The sequence below is a fragment of the Apium graveolens genome, chromosome 7, assembly GCF_009905375.1.
Source record: "Apium graveolens cultivar Ventura chromosome 7, ASM990537v1, whole genome shotgun sequence".
Classification (NCBI taxonomy): domain Eukaryota; kingdom Viridiplantae; phylum Streptophyta; class Magnoliopsida; order Apiales; family Apiaceae; genus Apium; species Apium graveolens.
The window spans coordinates 239749183-239761938 of NC_133653.1; the positions used below are offsets into that span (position 1 = coordinate 239749183).

General features: G+C 36.0%; 1 non-coding gene across 1 annotated transcript; it reads left to right on the top strand.

The window, feature by feature from the left end:
* The first annotated feature begins 11275 nt into the window (after window positions 1–11275).
* On the top strand, window positions 11276–11381 carry LOC141676421 (small nucleolar RNA R71). The gene has a single exon (XR_012557012.1). It is a non-coding gene; the product is annotated as a small nucleolar RNA R71 (small nucleolar RNA).
* The last annotated feature ends 1375 nt before the right edge of the window (window positions 11382–12756 follow it).

A 12756-nucleotide genomic window follows, 5' to 3' on the forward strand; every position in this document is an offset into this window, starting at 1 on the left:
TCCAGCATCCGCTGGATTAGGTTCACCTATAAACTCAGGAGGTTTAATGCTCTGGAAAGATTTAAAATTAACACTTTGGTTCACTTCTTGTTATTGCTGCTGCAACAGTAGTTGCTGCTCCTAAACCTGTTGGATTAGCTGCAACTGTTGTTGCTGCTGCTGGTGCAACAAGTCTAGAATTTCATTTATAGCTGGACCCTCCGCAAAACTACTACTATTTTCTTTAGACTGGGTAGCTTTCTAGGGTGGCATCTTCCTGAAATATATAGATGAGTTTATTCAAAACATAAAAAGAATGTTTGAAAGATGATATCACCGTTTAAATGGTGTACCTGTATCAGGAAAATGCTTCCCAATCACAATACCCATGTCTTTAATATCGGGGTCCATTTATAAAAGAAATCTAGATTAACAGCATTAGCAACCATAGCAACAATGACAGTAGCAGAATCAACAACAGTACAGGAAAACTGAAATGCAAAGAAACTAAGCACCATAGCAAGGCTCTTCCATACAACCACAATTGACTAACTTCACATCCCTATTCAACTACAACAGCCAAACTAATTTGATGGGAAACAAAACTTGGCTGACTATTCAGCCACAATCACATAGAGCAAACTGGTAACTCAAGTCAAACTTAAGGAGCACTGACTCTACTAGGAACCGCAGTCCAAATTTCAACCAACCATTCCTCTAAGGATGATTTCTTATCACCCACAAGTGATTCATCAATCACTGAATTGCTTTTCCCGAGGCTATAACTCCCTCATCAGATCCTGAACCCTCGCTGCTACCCTTATTCTTAAATAACATCCTGATATAGGACTTTCATTCTTCCTGACAGTCAACTTTTATTTACTTTCAATAACTAGGACCATCTAATCGCAGAAATTCATTATCATAGAATTTCAAATAAAATTTCAGCTCAAGGGAATCGAATAAGAAGAAACAGTGAAGAAGATGTAGGTATAACTGAGAGCAACCATACAAGTACATAAGATGGCCAGTCTTAGTACCGCATAGTTCACAACACATAATTTGGGGGCGTCCCACCAGACCCTTTATCACACAGACAAATAGTCAAATTACATGCATTGTTTGCCCCAATTAACCGAAAGAATCATTGAGGAGAGAAACAATGTTTAGGTAGAAAATGCAGAAATAAGAAGGGGATAATATAATTTATGATAGATCAATAAAACCTTAAGTTGCTTAATTCGAGATTTGACTTTCTTACGAGAAAAACAAGCAACTTGCTGGATAGTGAACAATTACTCTGGAAATAAAATATGTCTCAAGAAATACGTATAAGGTTTAAGATATAGCAACAGTACTGATGCCCATACTTCACGAAACTTGGCTTTCATAGAAGCCACCGACTATTATCATACTATCCGAACTCATCGAGGTCACACACTCGGTCCAGCAACATCCCTTGACATAGAAGGTACGATATTTAGGGATAATATTGGTGTCTCTTCACTCGACACATCCAGGGTTCACTCAGAAACTAAACTTTCACTATCAAACTCATTTTCTCAAAAGGGGGAACTATAAACCTCTATTGGAGCTTACCAATAATACATATACGAAGGAGACGTACACTAAACTAGGGCAGTTCCGGTCAAACCTCAATAGACGTCAGAGTTATACCTTCGAAACCCTCGACTGAACTCTTAGATTCGCTCCTTTGATTGAGTTGCTGACTCACGTCTATAAATAATCTTTCTACACTCTTTTGACTCTATTCCTAACCTAAATCAGGGATTCAAACCTGTCGCTCTGATACCAACTGCGACGGCCTCAACCCCGGGGTTAGGAGTTGACTTCACCAATAACAATAATAATAATCATAATATAATCTAAATCACTAATTATACATAACCACGACCCCATTACCAAGACCCTTTTTTCAGGTTTAAGTATGACTTAGGTTACAATCATCACAAAACCAACTTACTAGAAACAATCCTGGCAGTACTATCTTAATAGTGCAACTCAACGGACCATCTTTGGTCTTACACAACTACCTCAGAGGAGCCTGACACAGATGAACTGGAACTCTGCCCTGACTACCACAGAAGAATCTCCTAGGCATCTGCAATACATATATATCAGTAAAACAGGTATAAAAACAAGTATATCAGTAAAACAGGTATACCATAGCTCGTTTATGAAAACAAGTAAAACAGGTATAAACTGGATATCAAAACTAGCATGCTCTGAAAATAATATTATCAGTGGTGTGCTGTGTAAAAATACCAGAGTCCAATTTTAGCATGCTATTTTCCTTTCCAAAACCATTGTCCCATTACAGGAACCATAAATCATCTGTCCCGTTACGGGGACCACAAAACCACTTGTTCCGTTACGGGAACTACCAAACCAAAATCAGATATATAATTGGATGAATCCTAGGGACAGCTGATCAGTCTATCCCGCCAAAACCTGTTCCGGAACTCAGAGACTAGCTAAGTCTCTGTCAGCTAGACTAAGTGGTTTAAATAGGGTGTGCAACCGACTTAGCCTCTTACGCAAACCCGTTGGGCCGTTACGGGCCTCTTACGCAACCATCCAATATTTGATCCGTTTTTATCCAGTTTTCCGAAATCAGTTATACCTATCTCTTTTAAACAATTATATCACATCACACATTCCCAAAACCTTTCCAATTTTAATCATAATCTAGAGATAGGCATTTTCAGAAGTCACTTTTTCCCCAAAATGTCAGTTAATAAAATATATTTAAATACGGGGAATACATAACTTAAAATGTTTTGTTCTAGTATGTAAATTAAATCAACAATTATTCATATATACTGAACCGTAAAAGATTTGTTCAGGGGTACTTTCCTTACAGAACTTACAACTATCTCTGATTGACCTTGAACCGATTTGGACACTCGGCTTTATTGCCTTACTAATTAACTATCCTGGATCCGACCTCGACACTAAGACCCTTCGATTGGAACCTCGCTGCGCTTGTCGACTGATCACTAGGTTAATCTTAGTTCGACGTCAACTTTCAGGCCTTTTGATTAGAACCTACAGAGTCGGACTACTCTATATTAGACATCCAGTTATGCTTGACATATCCTCGCTAACAAACCTACCCATTCGATATCAAATCCCGACTTGCATTTGTAACGACCGGGAAATTTCACTTGTATTATATCTTAATAAAGATAATTTATGTGTATTATTATGTGATTAAGTGTGTTGAGTCACAAAACCCTAAATGCAATGTGCTAAGTGTTGTCTGTTTTGATCGGAATGTGTTTCGAATATTTATCGAGTGTTTTATTATAAGTTATATGTTTTATATCAAAATCCATACAGCTCAAACAGTGTTTTAAAAGCCCATATTTCAAATAAAATCATTGGCCCTATTTTGCCAAGTATGGCCTATACCACATCGATATTCTGAACATCTAGACGTTTTATAAATTTACTTTTTTTGCGAAAAATGACTTTTCCGGGCCCCTTCGGGTGTCAAAAGCCCCACAAAAATCACATTTTTATTTTTATATGATCATGAAATTATCAAACATCATTTTTCTTTGCATTCTTGTATTATTCACAATTTTTGGGAATTTTTGGCATATATTTTGTATTTATTAGATACTTAAAAATTCATAATTAATACCCAAAAATTATAAAAGTTGGGGCCAAATAATTTTATTAGATGTGTAATTAGACCCTTAATTTTATTTAGGGGTATTATTTTCCCTAGTATAAATAGCTGAATTATTCTTAATTATTAATTAGTTAATTATTAAAAAAATCAGAATATTCAAGAATATTAGTGTTGGTGAAGAACAGGCCAGGAATCATAGTGATTCTGTGCACCAAATCTTTCATGTGAGTAACCAAAACGAAACTTATGATCTCTACTTTCTATTCATACCATCAATTTCATATTTTGTTGCTTAGATTTTCAATTCATGTTTTAGGGTTCATGAACTGAATTTGGGGGGTTTTGATTGTGGGGTTATGGGTTTAATTTGATGCTTGGGATAGCTTTAGATGCTTGTTTACAACTGATTCATGCTATTTGATTCATTAAATGATTGTTGTAATTAGTTGTTCTTATTTTAGGGTTTATGTAAGTTTTAATTAGTTCGTTTTTGTATTTGTATGAATATGAGATTGTTTTGGTTATAGGGGTTAGATTGTAGAAGTGTTAAGCTTTATTTTGAGCTATTATGTGTAATTTTTCATGTACGGAATCGATAATTTAAGTTTTGGATGGAAATAGTGGTGATTTGATCGGAGAAATTATTCCAGGGGTTATTCGGCTGTGATATTAGTGTAGTTGTGTTTCTTGTGAGATTCTGAGTGAAAACCATGTTAAAATCGATTCGAAAGGTGTCTGTTTTGTCTGGAAATTGTGCTCGTCGGACTTCGTTGAAGCTCGCTGGTGGTTTCTGTTTTTGGCCGAAAAAGACGATCCACGCGAGTGGGATAGGACGGTGGGGTTGTGTTACTGGAAGGCCGGGGAATGAAAACCCTCAATTAATTTTGTTGTTTCATTGTTGTTTGGCCGGGATAGGGTCGCCGAAACCTAGGTTTTGGCCACCAGATTTTAACCGGCTGGCGAACCCGGTTCGCGTTCTTGAAGACCCTGTGTCAACCTGATTGGTTGACCCGGTTTTGATTCATCAATCCCCAATTCAAGTTTCTAAAAACTGTTTCTGTATTTTTAATTAATTATTTTATTTTAATAAATCAGAAAATAATTTTTTTGTAAATTAGAAAAATCAAATAAAAATTAGATTTAAAATCTGAAATATTTTGTAAATAATTTCTAAATTATTTTATTAATTTAGAAAATCGAAATTATATTTATTTATTTATTTATTTAATTATTTATCTAATTATTTATTTAATTATTTATTACTTAATAAATTATTAATTATATAATAAATAAGATTAAATAATTAGATCGAATAATTCAATTAGTAATTCTGTAAATAATCAATTTGAGCGAGTAACTCGTAGTTATTCGAGTTGTGTTTCGAGAATTTAAAAATTGTCGCGCGAGTATCGATTCATTTATTTATGCGATCAGATTTCGTAATAATTATTCGCATCGATTAATTAGTTATAAATAATCGATTTAATCATATAATTTGTAATAAATTCTAATTAATTCTAAAAATTAGGGAATAATTATTTTAAAATATAATAATTCTTAAATAATTATTTAAAAATATGATTAAGGTTTAATTAATTATGATTAATTATTTATATTTGGTTTATAATTAATTAAATCTTGTTTATTTCGTAATAATTAAACCGTCTATCCGATTTGAGCAAAACGAAGACTCTTAGACTCAGAAAAATGACCTGATTTCATTAAAGATAATTATAAATCCTAATGTTTTTGAAAGCGAGTGGGCTTATGATAATTATTTATTTATAGACCTTATTTGTGATAAAAATGAGTCTAATAAATCCTGAAAAATTAGGAATCGAGCCAGATAGTATTTGTTAATGCGAATATAAGTCTAGTATCGATTCTAAAAATAATTATAAGTCTAAAATTAATTATGTGCTTTATGTGCTATGTGATTTACGTGATTATGTGAACTCTATCTGTTTTATAATTATATGCGAGTCGGATAGAATCGTATGGGTAGACGATTAAGGCTACATGGAATCAACCTGAGATTGCGTATGAAGTAAGTCATCTAAACGAATATCTTTCCTTAATAGATTCAGTACCAGCAAGGTGAATCAAGCCGGAGATAGAAGGCCGTGAACCATACGAGGTGAAGTGTGCACCAGGAAACCCCTATTCTAAGTTCAGAATAGTGAATTACATCCAACTTTCCATAACAATTACACCTTGATAATTCTTGTTCACAAACACTATAACACAGATATTGATCCTTTGTTTCTATTTCATTTCAATTCTTGATTTCTCCTAATTCATTGACTCATCTATTCATATTCCAATACTTATACCCTTATTTACATATACTCTGATATATCCTGATGTTGGGATACATCGAAAGCATACCGATTGTTCCGGATGCTAAGCTATGGACTGCATGGTTACGATACGGGTCGGGCATGAACCAGACCCTTGATCATTAGGCCATAGTTTCCTGGGTACCCCATATATTGGTTGGGTCTATATAGTTGGGTAGATCTGCACTGTATCCTGACTGATCAGCAGGTTATAGTGCATGTGTTGGTTCTTGTTTCCAGTCTCATTCATTTGGCACTCCAGCAATGGCATTTATTATTCTTTACAGAAACAGATGGTTGTTCCAACCAACAGATTACCTGTTCATTTATCCTTTTCTCTTTACACTATATATCGATATTATTGCAGGCTTGTTGAGCAATATTGACTCACTGTTAGGGCGAAAACACGCGATAAAATTCATGCAAGTATACACGTTCGCAAGTAGTATAAGATATAAATTAAATTCGCTCCCACAGAGACTGGTTTAGGTTAAGTTCAATTTATGCACCTATGTAACAATGTATGGTTATCGCTCAATCCTAAGACAAATAACAAGTTGAGATTGTTTATAACTAAGAATTAAACTAACAATTATAACTAAGAGAACAAGAATGGTTGAATTAATATATATGACAAACATAGAATCCTAACTTCATTAAATACTTCGTTCAATAGCCTTTTTGTTCTTAACCTTAGCATGTAATGGTGATGACACTAATCAGATAACACGAAACTAGTAAACGCCAACTTTCGTTGTACGAATACCATACTACCAAGCATCCACAAAAGAGATGTGAGTTGAATAGACACCAATTATGCTTAGTCCTTATATGTCTATAAGAATTGAAAACATAACGATTTAATGCACAAGTTATCTATCGTGATTACATAGGGCAAGTAAGATGGTTAAAATTACCTACGAATCATGCATAACAAATATACATGAACCTGCTAGCATGGCAAGTTCTAAACCTCTATATTCACTTTCGCTTCTGTAGAGATTAGCACGCTATCTTATATGTTAGCTACGCATATAAGACGAATAAGCACAACCAATACTAGGATATCAATCAATCACCCCACACCAAGGTATCGAAACAATTTAACTATAAAAATCCATAAGTAAATCCGTTAGAACCCCACGATAACGATTAGTTCATAATCGAACTCATCATCACCGTGGGTTCAATTGAAAGCATGATAATAAATAATATAAGAGTACTAGGGTTCAAGGACTAATCGAAAACAACCATCCAAGTATCGCCTAAATCAAAGAAAACAAAAGTCTTCTTCTCCGTGGCCGTCTCGTACTCTCTAGGTCTTCTTATTACTCTCTCAGGTCTCCTTGTTGTTAAAAACATCTTTTTATTGGTATATATGGACTCCAGGATGACCTGGACTCTCAAAATCTTCAATTTCGACTAAAATCAGGATTCTGGGGTAGAAACCGGGCGCGGGCGCGTTGTTTTCGGGTACGGTCGCGCTATTATCGGGCGCGGCCGCGCTGGAATAGTGTTTTCAGTGGCGCGGGCACGCTGGTTCTGGCGCGGCCGCACTGACATTCGGAAAAAAATATGAGAATTCTTCTTTTGGCCATATCTTGAGTTCTGCTCGTCAGAATTAGGCGATTCAACTGCCCACGCAAAGCTAACGAGATTCTCTACAACTTTAGAATGGACTAGGCTTCAAATTTTGATCTCTTTTCAGCATATGTCTTTGAAAAGCTTCTTTCTTCATTTAACTGATGCCTGAAATGCACAAACACAAAAACACATCAAAAATACCAACAACTTGAGTCTAAAACACCAAATTAAGCCTGAAATGAAGCGTTCCAAGTAAATATAAAATCCAATTATCACACCCCCAAACTTGAATCGATGCTTGTCCTTAAGCATAAACAATCTCAAAACTACAAACAAACTTAATGCATGAATGCAACTACGTGAATGCAACTAAATGATAATGCAATTGATCCCCTCAGAATAACCATAACCATATGAATAAGTCAATGCCTCAACGAATGCAATGACTCAAAATAGAGCTCGAATAAATCTGATAAATCAACTCACAAACCAGAACATGTGTGAGTGGGATGCTTAAGACATATACTTTCGACACTATATCAATAACCATAACTTATCTATCATCAAAACAATCACAAGTTTATAAACAGAATAGAAGTTAAACGCATAATGACTCACAACACCTCCTTTCTACTAGAGTTATACAAGGATTCATGTTATTTTTGAACACATAACAAAGATTCTTATTTGACCGTGCAATGAATGATGTCCCAAAAGACTTATGCAATAATACCCATGTAGCGAGCGTTAGGTTAGCGGATCCCAGACTATAAAAACCTTAGGTCACTAGGAACAAAGTCCCCTAGAACTTAATAACTCGAGTATTAAAGAGCTCACTCTTGATCAATTATGCATAAACACATACTTTTTTTCATTTTTTTCTCTTTTTTTCTTTTTGTTTTCTTCAACGATTTCTTAATGAGTGTGTTTCACTCAATCTCATTCAACCCTAGACTACTCATAAAAATATGAGCCGGCTACTAGCCATTTGACGCATAGCCTTATTCACAACAAGCAATGAAATCCAAGTTTTTCTCCACTTTAAAAATCAGTGTTCTTACGTCATTACGAGAATAACAAAAATTCTAAATTTAACCACATAATTAAATTTCAACTAATAAACAAGCATATATATTATCTAGATCAAAAGCAATCCTATAAGACTTTGTGAAATTTTTTCTTCTGGCATGCAAATCAATTAATTAGGACTTAAACATCCCTCTATTCGTCATCACTACACTCAAATCAACATCAACTTATCAAATAGCATAGTTTAACTTAAGGGATCATGCTAAATATGCATGCAAATACAACTATATGAAATCACATAAAAAATAAACAAATATGTCCTATATGAACTGTCATGCAACACTACGAATGAAATACAACTATATGCAACATGAATCTATATGGACACACAAAAATTAATCCTTACAGTATCACCCCCAAACTTAAAATTTTCAATATCCTCATTTAAGGTAATAATAAGGATTTCAGGCATACCTAGTCGTTGGAAAGATCACCCTCCTCGGGTGGAGGATAAAGTGGCCAATCAACCTCGACACCAGTGGCTCAAAAAATAGTGCCCAAAGCCTGTGTCAAATCTGCAGCAAAATGACGGTGAATGTCATGCATGGCCTCCATACACCTAGTCACTCGTCTGTAATGCTCATCACCAACATCAGTCCTATCAACTACCTGCTGCATATGAGAAGAACCCTCTATAGGCACGGGAAGATCCGTCCAGCCACTCTCTACATCATCAAAAATATATCTCAACCCCTTATCATGGGGTGCATCTAAGAATGAATAACACAAGTGATCTGGAAATCAGTTGAGCTCAAGTGTGGGATCTTCTTCAATAGATGGTTCAAAACGCTCCTGAGAAATTTTCAGCTTTGCTAACCCAAGAGAATCGAATGGTATATCCAACTTCCTCTTCCACGGGGGTGCATTCAAAACCTGCATTTTCCCTGCTCCTTCTTCATCTTCAATAACTGATTCCCCTATTAAGGATCTCTCTAAGACATCTGACTTTGAAAATTGCTCAGGCTCTGAATTCATGATAGAGTCGACCCTCTCTACTTTAAAGCACTCCTCTTTAGCTGTGGGTAACTTTTTTGCCTTGAACACATTAAAAGTGACCTTTTGATCGTGAACCTTCATCGTAAGCTCTCCTTTTTTTACATCGATCATAATTCGGCCAGTAGATAAGAATGGTCTCCCCAAGATAATGGGAATCTTCCTATCCTCCTCAAAGTCAAGAATTACAAATTCAGTAGTAAAGATAAGTTTGTCAATCTTGACCAACACATCCTCCACAATGCCTCATGGATATGTAATTGAACGATCGGCCAACTGCAAGGACATATATGTCGGCTTCGGATCAGGTAGACCAAGCTTCTTGAAGATAGACAAGGGCATTAGATTGATGCTAGCTCCCAAATCACATAAACACTTATCGAACGACAAGTTTTCGATGGTGCAAGGAATAGTGAAGCTTCCACGATCTATAATCTTTGGAGGCAACTTCTATTGCAGCACAGCACTGCATTCCTCTGTGAGAACAACGGTCTCTAAGTCATCAAGCTTCACCTTCCGAGAGAGAATACCTTTTATAAACTTCGCATATCTAGGCATCTGTTCAAGAGCTTCAGCGAAAGGTATGTTGATATGAAGTTTCTTGAACACCTCCAGAAACTTCTCAAACTGCTTATCCAGTTTTTTCTTCTACAACCTCTAAGGAAAAGGAGGTGGAGGATAGATCTATTTCTCCCCTGTATTACCCTCAAGAGGAGTGTGTTCCATAATAGTCTTCCTTGGTTCCACCTCTGCTTCCTTCTGCACTTCTTCTTCAGCCAAAACTTCAGATTCTGGAACTTGAGATTTTGCAGGGCTTGCAACTTTCCCAGACCTTAATGTAATTTCCTTAACCTGCACTTCTACTTCCCTCTTGCCTGGAACTTTTGTATGACTAGAAAGCATTTATGGTAGTCAATTCAATAAGGCGTTAATAATTTTTCCTATCTGGTTCTCCAGAGTCTTGATAGAAACAGCCTGGCTTTGGCATATAAGAGCCTGGTTTTTGCACATAAGCCTCAACTCCTCCAATTCAGATTTTTCATTCGAATATTGACCTGCACCTCCATGAGTTTGTTGTTGAAGTTGGAGTTGTTATCTTGGTGTATATTGTTACTGAAAACCAGGAAGATTGAATTGCTCATTTCCAAACTACTGGAATGACTGTTGCATCGCATTCTGATTGTTGCTCCATCTGAAGTTAGGATGATTCCAGTTGTCAGGATGATAAGTGTCTGGAACTGGTTGCTGCGATCTCTGAAAGTTGCTCACAAATTGAGCTAATTCACTAGATATAGCGCATTGCTCCATCATATGCGAACCTGCACATAGCTCACAAATAATGGTTATCTGATTAACACCATAGTTAGCCATAGAAACGATCTTCATAGACAACTCCTTTAGTTGAGCAGTGATAGCCGTAGATGTATCCACTTGAAGAACTCCTGCTACCTTGCCCTGTGGCAATCTCTGAGTTGGATACTGATATTCATTAACAGCCATCTGTTCAATTAGATCAAAAGCTTCATTGTAGCTCTTAGCCCATAAGGCTCCACCTGATGCTGTATTGAGCATGGGTTTGGACTGTGCTCCCAAACCATTATAAAAATAATTGATGATCATCCAATCAGGCATTCCATGATGAGGACACTTCCTAAGCATCTCCTTGTAGCGCTCCCAAGCTTCATATAAAGATTCTCCTGATTGCTACACAAATTGAGTAGAGCATTCCTGATTGCAGCTGTCTTTGCCATATGGAAGAAGTTAGTGAGAAACTTTTGAGCAAGATCTTCCCAAGAAGTAATCGAATCAGCTGGTAGAGAGTGTAACCAGCTCTTCGCCTTGTCCCTCTGAGAGAATGAGAATAGTCTCAGCTTCACAACATCTTCAGAAACACTGTTGAACTTGAAGGTGTTGCAGATCTCAATGAAATCCCTAATGTGCATATTGGGATCTTTCGTTGGAGAACCCCCAAACTGGATTGAATTATGTATCATCTGAATTATGACAGGCTTGATCTCAAAGGTATTAGCTGTGATAGTTGGCCTGACAATGCTAGATTGAATGTCATTGATCTTGGGTTGAGAAAAATCCATCAGGGCTTTCGTTCGTGCTGCTGGATCTCCCATTGTAATGAGTACCTGAAACACAACAAGTAAACCGTGAAAGAAAAAAAAATCCGAGTCAGTGAACTTTAACGACCACTGATGACAAGCACATAAACTAAATTAACAACACCGAGTCCCCGACAACGCCACCAAAAACTTATTGGGGCGAAAACACGCACTAAAATTCACGCAAGTATACGCGTTCACAAGTACTATAAGATATAAATCAGATTCGTTCCCACAAAGACTGGTTTAGGTTAAGTTCAATTTATGCACCTATGCAACAATGTATGGTTATCGCTCAATGCTAAGACAAATAACAAGTCGAAATTGTTTATAACTAAGAATTAAACTAACAATTATAACTAAGAGAACAAGAATGGTTGAATTAATATATATAACAAATATAGTATCCTAACTTCATTAAATACTTCATTCAATAGCCTTTTTGTTCTTAACCTTAGCATGTAATGGTGATGACACTAATCAGATAACACGAAACTAGTAAACGCCAACTTTCGTTGTACGAATACCCTACTACCAAGCATCCACAAAAGAGATAGAAGTTGAATAGACACAAATTATGCTTAGTCCTTATATGTCTATAAGAATTGAAAACATAATGGTTTAATGCACAAGTTATCTATCGTGATTACATAGGGCAAGTAAGATGGTTAAAATTACCTACGAATCATGCATAACAATTATACATGAACCTGTGCTAGCATGGCAAGTTCTAAACCTCTATATTCACTTTCACTTCAATAGAGATTAACACGCTATCTTATATGTTAGCTACGCACATAAGACGAAAAAGCACAACCAATACTAGGATATCAATCAATCACAATACACCAAGGTATCGAAATAATTTAACTATAGAAATCCATAAGTAAATCCGTTAGAACCCTAAGATAATGATTAGTTCATAATCGAACTCATCATCACCCTGGGTTCCAATAAAAGCAAGATAATAAACAATATAAGAGTACTAGGGTTCAAGGAC